The 21344-nt window shown below is 44.8% G+C and overlaps 1 pseudogene; it reads left to right on the forward strand.

Moving 5' to 3' along the window:
• LOC119442368 (26S proteasome non-ATPase regulatory subunit 4-like) overlaps positions 1-20341 on the forward strand; it is a 70107-nt pseudogene extending 49766 nt beyond the window's left edge.
• The last annotated feature ends 1003 nt before the right edge of the window (positions 20342-21344 follow it).

Below are 21344 nucleotides of genomic sequence, written 5' to 3' on the forward strand. Positions count from 1 at the left end.
TTTTCCTAGACGAATGTTTTGGTGTCGTAGAGATGTCTTGTACCGTATCGGTATTCGGTGCTATTCGTTGAAGCGGCGGCGTCATGACTTGCACTACGAGTCGTGCTAGGCTTTGCATTTTTAAATGCTGGTAAATATTACGGGAACGTCATTTCTGTCTCTTCTTTCGACAATTTTTTTTCAGTGTGGACATAGTGAATATATGCGGAATGGCGACTTTATACCAACACGCCTACAAGCGCAGCAGAGGCTGTTAGTTTGTGGCCGCTAACTCGAAGACCCGATCCAACCCGGAGAATAACGTGGCTTGCTGACCTGGCAAGGTAAAGATGTTTCCTTGTTGCCGAGAAGAATAAAAAGTAAAAAAACGCTGCCTTCGCTCCTTTAATTAGACATTTCCCCCCTTATCCGTGCAGTTCCGAAGTATTGGCTACGCTTACCACTGATGTGGACGCTTGCTATCGAAACTTCACCAAGTCCAACCGAAAGGAGATATCAATTTCCTGACAGCTATCCGTATCGCACACGTACGTACGTTTTAAGTTTATGTGGGCCTTGGAGCTTTCACGGGGCTGCTTGTACAGCCGCCACTTTCTGCTTGCTTGGTGGCGCGGGATCAATTGAGCCGTCTCACTTATTTTTGCAGCTCGTGCTCAAGCATCGCCAAGGCAAGAACCACAAGATGCGTATTGTAGTGTTCGTCGGCAGTCCCATCGAGACCGATTCGAAAGAGGTGCTTATGTGTTCTGTCTTGTGACCATGCTTTTCCCTGACTGACAAACCTATTTCAGCTCACCAAGCTCGCAAAGCGGTTGAAAAAAGAAAAAGTGAACGTAGACATTGTGAACTTTGGAGAAGACGTAAGTAGCGTTCTTTTCAGTGCCTCTTGGTTTTAGATGATGCTAATGCTTTTTCTTCTACCGCATAGAACATTAACACGGAGAAGCTGGCAACTTTCATCACACGCTGAATGGAAAAGATGGCAGTGGGTATGTCCTGTGTGTATGTCCTTTGTAAGGTGGGAAATATCGCACATTGAGAGGTTTTGATTGACAGTGACCAGTTGAAAAATGATAAATCTTGAGTGGAGAACATTGTAGGGCATAAATGATGTGAACAGTTCAGAGATGACTTGCAGGTTAATCTTTTCTTACCTTTGATATAGTAGGGCTCTTCCCTCTCATATTCAATATTTTTTGCTGGAGGGCACTCTTGCAAGTATTCAGGATGAGTAAGCTTTTTCCAAAAGCTATTTGGCATTTTGAGTTCACAGTTCTCTTTATTTAGTGTAATGTTTTACCTGCACTAGATGGGCTTGGCTCACCCATCCTAAAGATTATCACACAGATTGAGCATATCCTGATATATATATATATATATGTGTGTGTGTAATGTATGTAAACAGAAAATAGGTGGCAGAATGTTTGTGCTGGCTGCAAGAAAAATATTGCTGCTCGTCAAACAATGGTTGAAACTTGAAACTGCAGAAATTCGTTATGTTTCTTGGCTCAGGGGAAGAAGTGTTAGGGGAGTAATTTATTGTACTTCATGGAAAAGAAAAGGGGAAAGGCTGCAAGCATCGTAACTTTTCTCGCTTTTCACTGGGTACGGGAACTGTCCTGCGGCCATAGAAGAGGAACCTGGTAAAGGATTATAGAAAATGGAATGACAGTAGTGAACAAGCAAACAATGCATGGTAATGAAGCTGTCTGATTTAAGGCCAGGTTGTGCAATAAGCACATGCATGTGGCAGGACCTCTGCGCTTCAATACTATCTCTTACCGAAGGAGAAATTGGTACAAAGAGCCAAAGCTCATTGCATAAAGGTGGCCTTCTTTAAGCCTTTGCTTTGTTTTCAAGTCCATTCTGCCTGTTTTTATGTACTCCAGACAACTTCTATTTTGATGTGTGAAAAGACTGGTTCGACTCATTTCGATCGGCAGTTGGCATGGTAAATGAACACTAACTGCTGTGACAAATTCCACACAAAAATGTTTAGGAGGGCAAGAAACATTGGCAGAAGTCATGGTGTATTATTTTCTTGTCAAAATTGCAAGAAACTTTCTGAAAACAAGAATCAAAGTTGCCAGAAATTCACGAGTAAACCCGTCATTGGCACCAGATAATGCTCGTGATTGCGAGTCATCGCAGTTAAGGGTTAAAGGGGCACTAAACGTAAGCTAAACGCAGTTGTCCTCAGCGAGCCGTAGTGCACTTAGCCAGTGAACTTGTGGCGGCAACCCCCTGGCAGCCGCAGTGTAGCCGAATGCAGCGACCAATAGCAGTGGCATACTTACTTGAATGTGCTTTATTGCGAAATAAAGCACACAGAAAAGAGTGAGCATCACGGCTTCTTTTGAAACAAGAATGTTTGAGAGAAAGGTGACTTTGCGCTCCTCTTGTGAGCTCCACGCATCGCGTACGACAGCAAAACTTGGCTGAGATGTTTACAGCAGCCTGCAGACTGTTATTTCACCAAGCCCGAGGGGTGGTTCAGGGCCCCTTCAAGCACTTATAAAATCTGTTCTGTGGAAACATTTCTTATTGTACAGTTGGTTTGGACTGCTACCTAATGAAAAATAGAGGTACATCATTCAAATGCTGCACACAAGTTCTGGCATGTGAAGTCCTTGCTATGATTAAAAGCTTAGTAAGGAATGCCACCGTACAGACATATATGACATATGACTCCATGGGTGTCTTCTAATCTTCGCCACGTGCTTAGGAATGGGGCATTTCTTTGGACAGATTTCTTGGATCTATTGACATCCCATAGGTTTTATTGCATGGGCAGTCTCAATTTTTGCAGTGAGCACGAAAGCTATACTTCTGTTGCTTGGAATGTTGGTGGCTTTTGTCTTCATTGCAGTGGCAATAGGGACATTGACTGAGGCAAGCATACACACAACTTTCTTTGTAGCTTCTGGCACATGTTGTATCGCAACAGATACAACGTATTGTGTACACGAACCTTTTCTGCAGTTCCCACCTAGTGACAGTACCACCAGGCCACCAGACTCACCTGTCTGATGCACTCATCAGCTCTCCAGTGATTCAAGGCGAGGACGGCACAGGTGGCATTGGCTTGGGTGTTGGCGGCTTCGAATTTGGTGTAGATCCAAATGAGGACCCAGAACTAGCCCTGGTAAGCATCAGTATCAGTTTCAAAGTAGTAATGTTTGTATTAATAGCATGTTGGTAGTAAGGATTTCCGTAGGACTGCATGAGAATCTGTACCTGTGCGCTTCTACTGAAATCACACATCAATAGCTAAGAATGACTACATTCAGGTTGAAAGCATGTGTTGACCATCTTGTTGACACCTGCTTTGATCCTTTTAGTTTTTCTTCAATTGTCGTCTGCCAGCTTTGTCTGCCAAATAAATGGTGATTACTTTGTGTACTGCGAAACTTGCATAAAATTCTTTGAGATGGTGCATGAAATATCTGATGGTTAGTCTCTTTCCAGAGTCCTAGTGTGTTCATTTGGTTTTTGTGTTCAAAAGTATTTGGGATGTAAATGATAGGTCAGTTGCTGTTTGGGTGTGAAAGCCTCGTCTCGCAGCATGCAGCTCTTCTTTTTGTCAAATGTGTACGAGACAAGGTGTCTGTTTAATTTGATTTGGTTTGTTTAGCCTGTATTACAAAAAGAAATTCGTGTTTTCTTATACGCGAGTCTTTTTGCAGATAAGTGTCCACTTGAATTAGCTCGCAGGTAGAATTTCCGCAGTAGCACTGGAAGTTTTCCAGATGCAACATTTTTATTTGTATTCAAAAACACTGCTATGGCCAGGGCCACTGGTAGAAAAATAATCTTGGTTAGTGCTGTCAATATTTTAGACAGGAAATTTGTATTGTACTCTGTTTCAGCTTCAGAACATCTATTTTCTTCAGAGGAACACACATTTAAACTTTACATACAGTTAGTTGTTTAAGTATGGGGGAGTGTTAAAATGTCTGACCTCCTTTTTAGTTTGTCTTAAAACTTGTCCTTTTAGAATCTGAAATTACCACCAAATTACCAGCGTCAGTTCGAATTAACGAGATTCGACTATAAAGAACAGATATTTTGCCAATCTAAGCACATAACATCACATATATGTACAATTTTAAGTACCGTATCTTGAATAAATTTTTTTTTCTAGAAACTCACTTCCCTCCTTAAGGGGGGACGCGGCTTTCGCATCGCGAAAAATGGCTAAAAAATCGATTTGTTCGAAAATCAAATTTTCACTTTCTATAATTCTTATTCTATCTGATTCCGAAATATCATCACTGAAAACCAAGTAGAAGTGCTCTAAAAAAATTGTATCAGCCAAGCTGCCAAAAAATTTCGCGGAAATCGCGAAAGAACGGCGTTTTTCAAGCCACGATATCTCCGGAACGGCGCAGCCGAGCGCCGCCATCTTGGTCTCGTTGGAAAGCGCATTTCTCCGTCTTCAAATTTGCCGCTTCAGCTATCTCCTGCATACAGAAACGAGCACACAAAAAGCAAATGATTGAAGGTCGTGCCGGAGCCACCGATTGGCCGCGCCCGCCACGTGACTCCAGCGCGGTTCGCCATTGGTGCGGTGCTCGCTCCGTGATGGCGTCGTCTGCACCGCTTGTTGCGGTCTCCTCGCGTTCCGCAATCTCGACGAGTGTTAAAACGGGCGCTACGCGGACATCGCAGTAGCGTGTGGCCGATCCGCCTTTTTGTGGACGTCTCAGACCCGCGGCTAGGCATTCCGAGCATCGGCGACGCGGATTTCGCGACCAAGCTTCGGGCACGGAATCCTCGGACACGAGGCTAAGCCTTTACGCGTAGGCGCCTCCGACTCGGCTATCAAGCACATCGCGCGCGGACTTCTCGGATCCTTGCCTAAGCATTTTGTGCATCGGCGCCTCCTCGAGCCCACGGCTACGCATTTCGCGCGTCGGCACATCGCTCGTCGAGTGGCGACTCCTCGGACCCGCGGCTAGGCACTTCGCGCGTCGGCATCGCGAGCGCGTCGACTCCCTGAGCCCGCGACCAGGCATTTCGCACATCGGCACCTCAGACCGGCGACTTAGCACATCGCGCGCCGACTCTATTATCGTATTACCACGATATCTCGTACCAATACCTATCATACCACCCTTCATAAAGAGAACCTCATCATGAGCTCTGTTCACTAGGCCACTTGGGCTGGCACAGACACCTGGCTGCAGAAGTGGGGCACCATACAAAAGTACAGGCTGGAAAGCACCTAGCAGCTGCATTGCTGCCTATCAGTGGCTCTCCTAACATCCATAGCCATTGTCAATGGAAGATGATTCAGAAGGCTGCTGAGAGCCTTCATACAGTAACATGGTCGATTCTACCAAAAGAAAACAATGCCTCACTGACTGCTATCAATGAGGCAGTCTGCACCTCACTTGCTTTGCTCCAGGCACCATGCTCTTTGTAGAGCAGCAGTAAAGAATGCCATACAAACATGAAAAACACAGAACGAAGGCACAGCAGACCAGAGGCCACATGTCCAAGAAGCCCCACATCACAAAACACATAAAAGATTACAAATTTGGTGCGTTTAGAGAACTGAAGAGAAGGTGAAACTTTGAGAGCCGTTTTCTCAAAACTGTTTTCTCGCCTTTCTGCTCAGTTTCTGGAGCTGATTTCTTCGTTACCGTTCAGCCTATTTTGATTGTTTTTTTTTTTTTTTTGTCACGTTTCTTGGACTACAGTGCAGGTCGAGATAGTCTCGCATTTTTATCTTGACTTTTTATAAATTTATGGTGTGGCTATTCGTTCACCCCGAACCCCGAAAGTGTGCTTGGTGCGAAGGTAACTTCAAAATTATTATCTAAAAAATTTGTGTTGCGAAAAAGACTGTCCACGACCTCCAGCACGCATTGAGCTATGCAGTCAATACTCAACGAGCCTTCCATCATGTTTTTTAAGCTCCCCAGGCCCTTCAGAAAGTTAGAGAGAAAAATTCTGCTCAATAAAATGTTCTTAAGGTAACACTCTGAAACTTTAATGGAAGTATCAGGGAGACATTCTAAACATTTGTGCCAATTCTCATCAAAATCCATGAAGAAATCGGGAAGTTGATTTTCAAAGCCATGTCCCCCATTAACCCATTAAAGCCAAGCAAAATATACCAGTTACATTTTGCTGATTTTTCGTGTGAGAAATTTTCACACTACAAGTACATTGTGAAAGTTTCATGAGTACCACTTTATTCTTTGAAACGCTAGGATAGTGTACTTTATAAAGTACGCTGGGCAGCAGCGTACCCAGGATCTCTGCCAGGGGGGGGTTGACAGTTTGCCAATACCATGTAAATAGCACTGATTTCAATTTCTTCACGGGAAATTGTCAAAAAATGAGCTTTTTGTGAGTGTGCAGACGATTGCGCGTCTTACATCTTAGTTGCAGTACTCAAATGTGCAAGGAAAGCAAAGGGGTTAAACAAAAGAGGGGGGTGAAGTCGGCCTCAGGGGAGGGGGGGTTACAACCCCCGAACCCCCCCCGTCGGTGCGCCACTGACGCTGGGCCTTTTTGGGAGCAAAACCTGAGGTAGGTCACCAAATGTAAATGCTATATTTTGGAGCTTCAAAAAACAAATAGGCTTGCAGCGAAGAGTGAAACAAACTTTGCGTAAGCCCTCATAACCTTCTGGTAGCAAAATGAACATTTTAGTGGAAATATTTTTTCTGGGAGGTGTTTTTGCTATTCAAGTGTGCAGCATGATTTCACGGGGAGGGACTTTGGAATATATTATTGATGCAGATCTACACGTGATATCTTATGATGAATGCAGGTTTTTAAAACTAAAGCATTCAGCATTTGGTTCAGTGGTAGTTTAAACATTCAACAGACTGGTGGCATCTCCTCCAATTAGTCTGTTCTAGCACTTCAGACCTGTTGTATGATTTGGTCAGCAACATTTTGTTAGAATTTTCTGATCTTTGAAGAGATTGGATCTACGTCTAGTTCCCCAATGCGGGTTGCTCTACTTCGACTGCATAACTCTTCTCAATTGGCAGAGGAATATAGATCGTCTTTGTTGTTTTCTATTTCCTCCCACCTATTTTCCGATTTGTAAGAAATCCTGCATAAATATTCTGCTATTGTAAATAATGTTCATATGATATCTAAATGCATTTTTATTTAAATTTAAGGCAACACTGCTCGCTATTTATTGACTCTGAAGATACGAGTGTCATCTTTCTCAGGAGCAAGAAGGAACCAGGAGGAATAGCAATCTTGATGAAATACTTTATATATTTTACCTGCAATGGTGATTGAAGTGTTTGTAGTGAGCAAAAAATATTCAAAAAATTGTAAGTAAAAAAATATTTAAAAAGCCACCGTGTGTGCTTCGAGAACAAGCACACCCCTCTAGCATACACATAGGCCCAGTGTACTTCACAAAGTATGCCTACGTTCATTTTCTAGCGACGCTATAAATATGTATTGTATATGGAACGTCATGCATGCATTATTTACGCCATTCTTTTCTAGAACGTCCACACAAACCTCAGCTACGAGAAGCGTATGATATGCTTGATAAAAAATACAAGGCGGATGTACAGCAGCACCTCGCATGTTCAGCACTTCTCCAAGTTTGGCGATGAATAAATCAAATACATCATGCAGCTGACAAAAACCTACAATGTGGTCGTCTTGGCAGGACCCTTTTTAGCAAAATGGCGTACTAAGGAACACAATATATTCTTTAATTATTTAAAAATGATAATGGTACTGTACTTTTAAAAGTACGCTGGTCCCTAATGGGTTAAAAGAACCAGGAAGGAGCCCCTAGCATGCCTTCCAGCATGTCGGGCGCTGCTGATAAAGGAAAAATAAGACTCCGGCGACTGATTATGTGCACTGTACCGCACAATCAGTGACGGTCCAACTGCGCCATTTGCGCCATTTTGCTACAATTCTACTCGTCTGTGCCTTGCTGCGCCCACCGAAGTGCAACTTGCGCCAAAGCGCCACCTTAGCCTTGGCGCTAGGCGGACATCGCAGTACCGTGGCCGATCGCTCCGTTTGTGGACAGACCCGCGGCTAAGCATTCCGAGCGTCGGCGACGCGGATTTCGCGACCAAGCTTCGCGCACTGAATCCTCGATTGGACTCTGATGTTTTGGAATTCACGACTAAACATCGAGCGTCGACACCTCGGGCCCGTGGCAAGGCATTGTTGTTGCACAAAATTGTTTTTCTGCATTTCTCGTCGCTTTTGTATTATGTCTGATTACATAAAACTATTCTCAGCAGTCTACAAGTGCAATTTACATAGGCAAATAAAGTCTGTGCAACGTTTTCTGCTCTGGGCACGCGAGCTAAATGGCTGCGTCAGTCTGTGTTGCTTGTGTCCATTTGCTCTAACATACTTAAAAAGTGTGTAGTAGTAATAAGCTGCACCAACTGCAATGCACTTGCTTTTCTCCTGCTCCAACTTATCCAAAATGCAAAATTTTGTGCTACAGAACTGCTACAAAACAGCTTTTTTCCTGCTCCAAAATTGCTCCAATTCTTATACTGGCTGGACCACCCTGCACAACTGATCAGGTGCTATATTTAAATGGTATCTACGTAGTTCGAACTCCACTTTAGTCTAATAAATTCTGGTCCCTCTTGGAGTTCAAATTAACAATATTCTACTAAACTACAAACAACCTGGTATGCACATCAGTAATAACCTCTTGCGAGGAGCACATATCCTAAAGAGCTAATTCATGATTGGATACTAAAACATCAATTTTCTTTTACAACATGCTCACTGAAAATGGTTGTACTGTAAAACCTTGTTAATTCGGATTTCACGGGACTGAAAAAAAGTATCAGAATTAACTGAATGTCGAATTATCGAGAGTATATAAAAAAAAATGCTTACTACGTCATGCGCTTTTATTTACTAAATGAATCGACAAATCTTGTTTCTATTTTGCACAAAAGCAGTGCGGAAGTTGAAATTTTTTGTCATTGTGATGGATTAGAGCTCGCAGCGGCAAAGCCACGCGACTTCCTTCGCAGCACGGCCGCGGCGCGTGTTTGAGACGCGCTTTTCACTACCGCATGCACATCCCAATTATTTTTTCGTCTGTGAGCTGGTCACCAGTAGATCGCTCGTCCATCGCGATGCAGCCGGTGCTCTTCAACCTCGACAGATATCCCTGCCAATGTGCGGCTAAATACGCCCAAATTAACAAGTTTGATTGCATTAAATAATGCATAAACCTGCTGGAACCAGAGGACAGTCCAAATTAACGAGGTTTTACTGTATTATATGACCTATTGAAAATGCTTGACCCTGCCACGTAACTCATAAGCTTGCAGAATCATTGAGCTCGCTTAGTCTTGTCTAATTATCAAGCTGCCAGCTTAACTAGTAGTATGAAACTCATCCCCAATATTCAAACTACTGGCTGTGTGCTATCACGCTTTTGCCTGCTTCATAACTTCTTCATTCACACTTGGTCATACCTGCCCATCACATTTCTACTTATGTAGATTGCCGTTATAAGCTCACCATAGCGTACCAAAACATGGTCACATACTCTATTCATTTCTTTAAAAACGTGCCAGAAGTGGAACCACACATTGGTCACCATAACAGTCAGATTTCGTGCCGCACTGAGTAATTTTGTATGATAAATGTGCAGTTCAATGTGTCAATCACTTTCCTACGTTTTCAATGCATTTTTTTTTTTCTGGTGTTCGTAGGTATATACAAGTAGCATCTTATATCTGTGTTTTCTACCAAGTCTTAAGTGCCTACCTCATGTACTGTTGTAACAATGTAGCCTCTCCCTTTTAAAATGCTTGACACACATGTAAGCCCTGAAATAGAAATAAAACTGTTGCACATATGGTCTTTTCCAGGCATTACGTGTGTCTATGGAGGAGCAGCGCCAGCGCCAGGAGGATGAGGCCAGGCGGGCAGCTGCTAACTCTGCTAAGCAAGCAACCCAGGCTCCTACAGCTGAGACAGAATGTATGACTGCAGTCCTCCTTTGATACTTTTATAGTACACTGAAGCGATAACTCGCGTAAACCTCAGTGTGTTGCATTCTTCTATTCCTTTATGGACAGCTTTCTGAAGAGTGGCGTTTGAAGCAGTGCTTCAGGGATGTATAAATACTCAATTGCAATCGATCTCCGATATATTTAAGTCAAAGGGTATCGCAAAATAGTTTGATATTTCAATAATTCTAAATATAAAATATGCCTACTGAAGCTTATCTCAGGTCTCCGCACGCCTTGAAAATCACTTATTTGAACCAGGCCATATTGGTTTCCTTTGAAAAAGCATCTTTTGTGGCTTACTTTCTTGCCAGAAATGCTTGTTTTCCTGGCAAATTTCCTGTGCCCAGGTGAATAATAATGCTTTTATCACGTGATCAGTTTTCCCACTTTTCTAAATTAACTCTTTTTGGCAATTGGCAATTATTCGAGAGGCGTAGTTACTCTCCTAATCATCCGTCTTTAACTTTTTTTTTTAATGTGATAGCTGGGTTTCGAAGGAGTGCAGTAGTCTATAATACCATGTTACTGCATCCTGAAACACTTAGAAATTGTTAGGAATTAAAGAAAAAAAATTGTATATCAACGTACAACTTCACTTTCGTGAGGTTGGATAGAATAGAGGTAGAAACATGAAACAATGCTTATTGTGCAATAAGTGTAATTCCCTATACTCATGTAACTTTTAGCTTGCTTACTGCAAAACGTTTTTGCCATCCCAAAAATTTGGAACAGAAAGCATTGTATAAAATATTTTCTTCATAATGTAGAGAAAAACTAGCTGCATATTTACAACTAGTACATTAAATTACCTGTAAATTTCATTCCTGTTGTAGCAAAAGCAATAAACATTGTGCTCAAGGCCCAGGTCCTCCATTATAGGGCTCCAAACCAATCTGAGTTTGAAAATGTTACATGGCAGTAGCTGTGTACCAGTCTGCAATGAACATACTGCTGCAATGATTTTTTGAAATGATGCTGTAATAGCAGAGTTACAAGCGACTTGTGTTCGCTGTGGTTACTCGCTACCCTTCATACCCTCCCCGCAGGGGCTCTTTCCTCCTTGCTGCATACTCTTAACAAGCTCCATGCACTGCAGTGAAAGCTATGGGTTACATCAATGCGCTGGAAGAAAGGCACCCCCATTGTTCGCCCCAAATTGCCCTCTGCGGGACACCACATGCTCCACAGAAGAATCAGTGGCCCACGATGGCCAAGCCCCCCCCCCCCCACCCCGTTGTTCTCGGAACACGGCTCCCTTCACATTGGCACTATCACCCTTTGTTGAACAACCAATTGACAGCCTTGCTAGTGTCACAATGTGCGATGAAGGAACCAGAAAAGCCTGAAGAGGAGCATGGCATGATGCTTCAGTTCCTCCGCCCCCTCCAGCAGAGGGCGGAGCAACTGAACATTTTATTTCACCTGTTATCGTGCATCTATCATAATAATTGGGATAAAAGAACTGAATTTGTAAACTGTGTGGTTGCTTCTTCCTCATTGCAATGTTTCATCCAATTCTAAGCTTCAACTTCCCTTCAACTTCCCCACTGATTAAGCTTGTGCTTACAACCAACCTGCATCATTTTGATTGTGTGTGCATCAATGTGATTGCTATGCTATGGTGTTGCTTAACTTTGGAACAGATTGTTAATTATTTGTTGCATTGGCACTCCCAAGTACTGTACTTTAGGTTTACACAATTGCTCTGTTCTTTGTGCACAGCTGGCTCAAGTGAAGAACGGCTGCTGGAGCGAGCCCTAGCAATGTCTATGGAAACAGATCCTGCTCCTCCAACTACGACTGCCAGCCTACCAGACTTCTCAGCCATGACAGAGGATGAACAGATCGCTTATGCCATGCAGATGTCCCTCCAGCAGGCCCGTGAGTCTGCATCTATTGTTTGCATCCTGGTCGAGGTAGTTTCTCTCTGAACTTGTTGAATGCTTTATTCAACATGCTGTTTTCCAGAGGAAGCCAGACTGAAGTATGACAATAGATTACTCACTGGTTGGTTCAGCAATACAGTGCAGCAGATCTAGTCGGCAACAAAAGTTTACGAGACACGGGTGGGTTCCATGACAAATGTGAATGGCTGCTACATACTGAAACTTCAAATTCAAGGCTATATGTCCAGACTTCGCAGGAATTCCGCTTTTTCTCAAATCTTGTGTCCTGTGAATATTTGTGGCTGGCTGTACATGTAAAGTCTTGTTAACTTGAATTTCACAGGAATGCCACAACAGTTCAAACTAAAATTCAAACTAGTTAGAATTGTGAACAGCAGTTACGAGACTTCTCATGGATTTTTTAAATTGCCGGTCCAATTTACTGTCTACAGGTAGACATTGAGTAATGGTTGGTTCGAGCTCTAGTCTCGAAGATGAATGGGTGGCTGGTTCATTAAAAAAAAAAAAAAAAAAAAACTCTCTGGTTGTCCAGTGCTTCAACAACTGCAGAAACAAATTCATGTCCCAGCACCTCGCAGCTTGCCCTGCAGGGCTGTACATGTACATGTTTGAACAGTGAGATTTTGTCACTACTGCGCTGGCTGAAACGTACACGGGTTTTGCATGGCAACTCTGTTAATGTTTTCCATCGCACAACCTTACATGCCACGCATGACATCCAAGGACGGCTTCTAGTAACAATGCGCTGGGGGGAACCCGATTCAAGCTACACTAGCTCTGCAGTTACGTACCAGCAACGACAGAGTAACAAATGAAGACTCGGAATGGTTTAGGTGTGAGCTAGTTGGTACGGATGTTTAATTTTAAAACAGCGCCAAAAAACACAAGGGCGATCACGGGACGAGAGCTGACTGCCAACATCTTTATTGAAGCTTACGCAAATATATACTATTCGCAACGGGCAGAAAGAGAAAAAGAAGAAAGGGGAGGCAAGTCATCGTCTGTCAACTCTTGCTGCGCATGCGTCAAAAACATGTTTTTGTGTCAATGTTTTTGACGCATGTGCAGCGAGAGTTGACAGACGACGACCCGCCTGTTCACCCTAAAAAAGAAAATTTTGGCTCGCGAAGGCACAGGAGGTGGCGCCAATCACAGAAATGTGAAGCCGCACACGTCTCTGAGGCACGCACACCACGTGCAAAGCAACCGAACTTTAAAAAATAGTAACAAAAAACAGATTTCGCAAAGTGATATGACGATAGTACTGATCGAATAAAAGAAAAAGTGCCGTCCCCAAGAGCGTTTTGTTAGCTAAGAGCGGGTATGGCCTCTGAGACTGCAGAATGACGCGCGCTCTCGTGCGTCTCCCAATCTTGGAGGCTATACAGCAGGCCACTGGAAGCCAAGCCTGGCCTAGCCAGCAGAAAATCCAACTTGGGAGACTAAATTCGTCCGAAAAATTGGTCGCGAAAATGCATTAGCTCTATGGGAACCCTGACGGTACATTTATGAAGTCCGGAATATTTAACGAGTCCAAATTTTCGGAGTCCGAAAAGTCGGCCTTCCGAAAAATCGGACTTGTAGAACAAATTTTCAGGCCCCTTCGAGTTTGAATTATCAAGATCCAACTGTATTTTCTTCTGGTGCGTCACACCCTTGGACAGGAACAACTCCTTTTGTGCACATTGCAGACTCTTGTCCGCATTTTCGTTGTCTTTCGTGCGAAAGAAGCTTTGTAATGGTTCCAGGCCAGCAAGGGCTTCGGCGAAGGTAGCCGGTGGGCGCAAGCCTTCGTTCTTGCCACAGTCGTCAGGTCCGCCACCACCTCCGCTACGATCTCGGCGAGTCGTAGCGCCCCGCGTGCGGCGTCTGCCTGTTTTCGCCGCTTAGTAGTTCGCGTTGAAGCGAGGGGCGAGGTAGCGCAAAGGTCAATTCGCTCGCCACTGCTGCCGCGGTTCGTCACTTCGGGCGAACGAGCAATGCAGAGAAGTCGCGGAGGAGCGGGGGATTGAGCACTGCAGAGAAGCTGCGCGGCGGCTGTCTGCCACTTAGCGCTTCACAAGCACATGAGAGCGGTCTTTTTGCACACCTGAATGATCATTTTTCTGCAGAACGTATCATACGACTGCAGTTTGCCGCAATGCTGAACGTTGCTGCAGAATATTCGTATTTTCCGGGAACATATTAACCGGAATGTATTAACACATTCCTCTATGGGGTTATGTTTATTTTTCGCGATTGCGAACGTAGGAGCCGGGAAATCGTATTAAGCGGGAACGTATCAGCGAGGTTCTACTGTATATATTTACACAGGCTTCAATAAAGATGTTGTTGGCAGTCAGCGCTCGTCCCGTGTTCTCCCTTGTCCGTGTTTTTTGGCGCTGTTTTAAAATGAATAACAAATGAAGCTAAAGTAGGGGTTTCCCGAGGCTGTCTCACTTGGCAGCCAGCATGTCAGCTTTTCGTAGCATATGGAATTTATTACTTTCTGCTCGTGTATTGGCCACACCCCAGAAATTCTGGCCCAAATTTATGACAAAAAGTGCACAGGGTGTCTACCAAGGTGACGTTTCCAAATTCCCTGCATGACACAGAACTTCCACTTCATTTTTAAATGGGCTGACACAATGATGCCGAATGCTGTCACACTCCAGTACGCATGCTGAAGAATAAAAATGACTTAAGAGAGGTGTGCGAATATATAAAACTTTTGTCTGCAGATCCAATTCGAATAGTAAGTACAGTCTAATCCCCCTATAATGAATGCCGCTACACGAAATTTCCGCCACAATGAAGATTTTCTGATTCCTCATCAGCTGCCCATAGAAAGTAATACAAAAAAAGTCCCTTTATAACGAAGGCACTTTATTCGGTATTTCCGCTTCAACGAACTTTTCGAGAATGAAACTGGAACTGAATTGACATTGGAACTGCCGAGTAGTCAAATTAGACGATCGTATGTCTGCTTGAACAAGGTTTTCTCGAACGAAATCAAATTCAAAGTGCCGATTTAAGCCGCTGCAATCCATAGCCACACATGGTAATCGCACGCCTACGCGAGACTGCAGTGGATCACCGCAATTGCTGCCGTTTTCTGTGGTCTGTGTCCGGTCAAAATGGCTACGCCAACGAAGAAGCGTAAATTTCTCTCTCGCGCGGAGAAGGCACATATGATCGCCGAGGCAGAAAGCGGAAGGAAACAATCTCGCAGTTTCGCCCGAAAGGCGACGCATCGATTGCGATAGCAAATTGACCGCGGAAACTCGGTGTGTGTCAACACGCTGAAGTAAGAAGGCCCAACAATAGCAGCGATCGAATTGACCTCCATGTCGTCTCTCGCTTCAATGCGAACTAAACGTGTGCGACTTTACCGGCAATAGTTGCACTTTGCACACATCGCGTTGAAGATGAGGCCTGCACAGGCGCTCACTTTGTACACGTCGCAGGTTGCTTTCAAGATAGCGTCCGAGCGGCTGCGCCGCAACCGCTGTTGTCAAGATGCTAACGTCTCGTCGTCTGGGGAAAATGACAATCCGCTAGACAACACAGACTCCGGGGAATGCTTTGAAAGTAATGGATCCTTTTCACCTCATCAGAAAGTTATCAGAACCCACGACAATTGCGATGGCTCTTTTAACAAACTGTGAGACTCGCGTAAAGCCTTTGCATGCCGTGATGCGTAAGAAATCTAGGCTGACCGACTTCTGAAAATAAAACTTCTGGTAAGCAAAAGCTTGCCAACATTGTCATAAATATGCAGTGAAATTGTGAATGCATAAATATGCAGTGAACCGCTTCATTGCGTAAGTGCCGCAAAATGAGTGTTTCGCGATCGGCCGGGTACGCGCGTTGGGTTAGGCGTCGGCCGCAATGTACGAAAAATCTTGCAACAGCAGTGCGAAATGCATTTTCTCGGGAAGTTCACACTTTGACTGTCTTTCGGATGCACGGAGCAGTTGTCGAGAAAAAGAATCTTTTATGTCCTGGCAGCCCATCTTCGAGTCCATATATGTAAGCCAAAAACTCATCAAAAAGTGAGCATGTCATCCAGGCCTTGCTATTGTTCCTGTAGTGGCAGGGCAGGTGGCGAATACTCTTAAAGCGTGGGTTCCGAAATTTGCATAACCCAGGTTTTCATCAATTCGGAGCCATCCGAGTTGGAGCACAGCAGCACTGTTAAGCGTTCCTTGCTGCATTTTCCTCCGTGGCAAGCCTCACCTTTTAGGCTCAGTGTCTTGGATGGCTGTACCAGGCCTGCTTCATTGGCATTGAAGATATCCCTGGGTGCGTAGCCGCTGATAACGGATGCCAGGGTCTCTTTCCAGGTGTCAATGGTTGCTGTGTTGACGCTTGCAGCCTCTCTGTTGACCGTCCGGTAGCATATTCCATGCCTCTTTTTGAAGCGGTCGATCCATCTGTTAGACAAGGTGTCCATGGTTGCTGTGTTGACGCTTGCAGCCTCTCTGTTGACCGTCCGGTAGCATATTCCATGCCTCTTTTTGAAGCGGTCGATCCATCTGTTAGACACAGAAAAACTGTCGATGCCCAGCTTGTCAGCAATCTCAATTGTTTTTTGTCGCAAGATGGTGCCGTCAAAGTTGACTCCTGCGGTCCTCGCTTGTTTAAACCACTTCAATACGGCCTCATCAAGCGGCGTGTGCTCCGCACCCCGGGGTTGCTTGCATCCGTCGGCAAAGTTTCTGGCGTTTTCAATTTCGCTCCTTCTTGCGACAATGGTGTTGCGAGTTGAAGGCGTTAGTCCTAGTTCCTTCGCTATACACACCCTCTTCCGTGTCTGGATTTTCTTCCACAGCGCGGAGGATATTCAGCTTCTCTTGCAGTGAAAATGCTTTTCGTTTTCTTAATCCCATCCTGGTGGTAGACTATGCTTCCACGGCAGTCAAACAGACGGCTCAGACTGGAGCCAAAAAACTTGTTTCTGCACGTCCGTGCGGCCTTAACCGAAGGAGATGACGAACGACGGAGCAACTACACACAGTCAGCCACGTTGACAAGCAGGAGCGTTTGGCGCAGCGGCAGGCAGACAACTTGGAGCGTCTGAGTTATAATGTCGAAGCAGAAGATCGAAGCTAGCACAACCACTCCATGCGACGACTCGCAACACGGGATAACTGCGGGAAGCATGGATCGACCACTTGGACGCGATAACGATGACGAGTCCACGCCAACGCGACGGCTCTCTGGGCATCGGAAACAGATCTCGAAGGCCCTGCTTTTATATGCGTGCGCCGAAACAAACTTCAAAGCTAAAAACTCGTCATAGATGCCACCTATAAATAGTAAATACTGATCTTGAAGGCCATAACCTTGCTGGCGGGAGCCGTAAACGTAATGGGCGTCGCCCATTGTGCGGCTTATCCTACAGTCAAGCCAAGCTACGTGAAAAGTCAATATGGCCGTCGGCACTGGCCGCTTAGAGTGCCGATTCGCGACGTAACATGCGGGAACGTTCCCACACTTGCGACGTAACAGCGGGGGTTCCTAATGCATTGGGTTATATAGGAGCTGTGCCGGGACCGGCCGAAAACGACGTAACAGCCAGGAAAACGCAGCACCCAGGAACGTAACAGCGGGGTTCAACTGTAATTTACGCCATTTACAACAACTGATTTTTTAGTCCTTTTTTAAGTCATGTAACACCTATTATTAGCTCTCTATTATCCACTTCATTCAGAATTCATTGATAACACATCATCACATGTAATGGTGCTCTTTTGCCATTAAGCCCTTGCGCCATTAACCCTTTGAGGGTCGAATTTTTTTATTGCTGATTTAAATTCTTTGAAAGAACCTATTTAAAAAAAATATGGTCGTAATTTTTTAAAGTGAAAGTTAAGTGAGGAAAAAATCGTTTGTGTTGTAAAATACACAATGTTTATTCATGAATAAGAAGATAAACGCACTGAAACGTTGTTGTATGCATGTCCGGAAACCGAAACAAGTGAGAAGCCTTCGTCTTATCGCCAACAAGGTGCAATAGAGCTTTTGTGGTCTCCAAAAAAGGAAACACAAAAACGGCAGCATCGTTTGTGTATATAAGCGCCTGCCTGGGAACAGGTGTAATTTCGCCGCGGTGGGCAACAAACGATCGAGTAAAAAGCGGTCACCCTTTGAGATTTATAACCAGATAGCCATCAGTTTAGTGCGTGCAACAAGCGAGATCCGCCGCAGGAGAAAACCGTAACGCCGGTGACGGGCGCGTGCGTGTGCTCCCGGATGCGCAAACAATTGCTGACGCGCCTTTGCCATTAAAAAAAGAAAGAAAACAGAGAGGCATTGGCGCAAGTAAAAATTTCATGTGTTTCCGTCAAGTGGCAGCATATGCCAAGCGAAATGATCGAAAGAGGCGAGCTTTTTAAATGTACAAGCGATACCATACATGTATGCCATTGACCATTTTGAGCGTGTTTGCGGAGGCCGTATATGTACGGTATTGACCCTGAAAGGGTTAAACGCCACGCATCATCGGGATATATGGTGCTGGTTTTACGGAGTAGTTGGCTGTGCCACAGGTAAGCCGAAATCACTTTCCAAATTTTAGGCATCCAAAAGAGCATCCAAATTCCTAATTTAGAAAAATTAGCAACTTTCTGCTCTTTACACTGCCCCATCCCCATCCTGGAAAGCAATCTTGTTTACTGGAGTGCAAATGTAATGGAGGGTTTCTTCCAAAGATGCAAAGTTGCAATGGTCAGTGCATCTATGACAACAATAGCCACACTATTGTTCACTCCTCTCCAATGCTATGTGTAGTGCAGCAACTCATGTTTCCTGTACTTGTTAAGCTCAGGACTACAGGTTTTTTAATGGCAGAGCCATCGTACTAGACAGGTGTTCACGCTGATGTCTGAGAGTGTAACGATGTGTCATCGTTATTGCCAGTGTCGGTTACTGTGTGGTGGACAAGAAAGGGAAAAAAAGTTCATAAAATGTGGCCTATGCATTCTGGTTTGGCACTTTTCTTGGGCAGTCTGCTTTACTAACGTCAATGAGCATCCAGCCAGGGCAATGGGCCAAGTCATCTACTCCAATGTGTGCTAAGCCCGGGGTCACGGGATCAAATCCCGGTGACGGCTGTGTTTCGATAAGGGTGAAATGCAAAAAAAAAAAAAAAAAAAAAAAAAAAAAACGTACTGTGCAGTGAGTGCACTTATAAAACCCCAGGTGGTCAAAATTTCTCCGGAGCGCCCTACTACAGCATGCCTCGTAATCATATCGTGGTTTTGGCACATAAACTCCTTAATTTAGATTAATTTACTCCCATGTGATTGCAAGTACAATCCTGTATGAGTAACCTAGGAAACAAGAAACCTTTTGCAACAAGAAAGGCTAGCCCTTGTTACCAGGACGTCGCTTGAATTTTATTTTCTATCCAGCACATTTCTTATATGCAGCACTGTAGTGGACTACTGAAATAGTTATGAATTTCAGCCACTTTTGCCAGGGAATAAACATCCATATCCGAAGGTAATCACGATAACATATAGACACTTTTCATAATTTGAAAGTGCACTTCTCTGCAGTGCAACATTTGCCTAACTAATGGCAGCAAAGATCATTGTTTAAGTGGTGAAGTGCAAACTGCACACACTGTGGCTTGTCTCTTGTTCATGTTCTCAGCAAGAGAGCCACATCTACATTTTCCATGTATAATGCAAGCAAACTTGCTTGTACACGCTGTTTGCAAAGTGACCATGACACCATTAGTTGGGCAAACTGCCTTGCAAAAAGCTAGCTTTACAATTTTAAAAATGGTCATTAGCCCATGATTTCTTTCCAGACTGTTTATTTTTAAAGAATGTAAGTGTCAAGTCTTGAAACCAACGCTGTATAAAAACAAACCAAACCATTGCCTCACTGTGCCCTGGGTAATTTCGCTCGTGCAGAGTCGGACAGTCCTTCTACAGGGGGGACACCTGCAGCAGCTGTCAAGGAGGAGCCCATGGAGACAGAAGAATCCGAAGAACCCAAGAAGGTAGGCCACACCTAATCGGTTGGTGGCGAGTACTCTGCCTGCCCCTGAGCTGTGCTCTTCAACCCATTGAAGCTTCAGTGACGGCCATTGTGCAGGATGAGGCAGAGTCCGAAGACTACGAGATGATTCGGGACCCTGCCTTCCTCCTGTATGTCCTCGAAAACCTTCCTGGTGTGGACCCCCAGAGTGAGACTGTCCGCAACGCACTTGGAGAGCTCACCCAGGGAGACACGGCCAAGAAGGATAAGGGTGCCCAAGACAAGGGCAAATCAAGCAAGGATAAGCAGTAACCCACTGCTTGACTTGGCCCTGCCTTTCTGCAGCCAACGTCCTTTTTTTTTCTACCACTAGCAGTTTAAAGACAGCACGCACTGAAATAATAAAGGCATGCTTCCCGTTACTTGCGGGATGTGCATTTGTCATCCTACAAATGTATGTCTATTTGTCATTGTCAGTTTCTATCAACTTTTTTTCATGTCATGGCAGTAGAATCAACAGTTCATTTAAAACTTCTTGCGCAGTTCTCCATTCCGCCCGCTTCATGTGGACATAAGCACAGTAGTATAGCCTTAGGTTGATAATTTGGGTACTTAAACCAAATAGGTGTTTGGCAAACTCCTCTATTAGGCAATAAAGTGCTTAATTGGGCCTGTTAGTGCATGCCTCAAAAAATTAGTAACAGCGCAAAAAGCGGGACGTGCAGACTTTGACAGACGAAGTGCTTTTATATTGTGGACATCTTCCTGACGATGTATCCCTACTTTGGTATGTTCTGTCCCTCCTGCCTATTCAAGCTCCCCCAACTTGGCAGCCCAAAATTTGCAAAAAATCATGAGCCATTCCACTCTGAAGGTGGATGACCAGCAAAGCTGTTCACACGACTCACAGATGACACAGAATGGGGAGGCCGGGTATCTATATAGTCTGGACTCCCGAGGAGCAACGCGCCTACGAAGAGCGACGGCAGGAATAGACGAGAATGCAATCGTCGCCGGAAGTGCGCACTACAGGTGGCCTTCCCATTATGAGAAGTGAAATTCAAAATGGAGAACGGCACATTGTCTGATATACACGCGCGACGGTGCTGCCGCCCCGGGAGAGCGGCAGGACACTGCATGCAAGCGGTTGGGACACCGACAAAGAGGGCGGTGCGAACGTAGACATCGCCGACGCGGCTTCACCTTTTCTATTTCTTCAACTGACCCTTTTCGCAGAGCAGTTTGTTCTAGAGAAACGAGATGGTGCTGTCAGTGGCGCACCACTTATGGCCTCAGCGACAGCGCACGAATGCACGAACAGCAGCCGAGCCCCGGGTGGGCTCAGCCGCTGTTCAGTAGGCGTGACCACTAATCCACTGCTCTTCGTCATGTAGGTTATCTGTCAAGCCATAGATCTGCTATTCCTTCCTGTGCTGCCTGGATCAACGCCGTGCGC

Source organism: Dermacentor silvarum, chromosome 1 (assembly GCF_013339745.2).
Source record: "Dermacentor silvarum isolate Dsil-2018 chromosome 1, BIME_Dsil_1.4, whole genome shotgun sequence".
NCBI lineage: Eukaryota > Metazoa > Arthropoda > Arachnida > Ixodida > Ixodidae > Dermacentor > Dermacentor silvarum.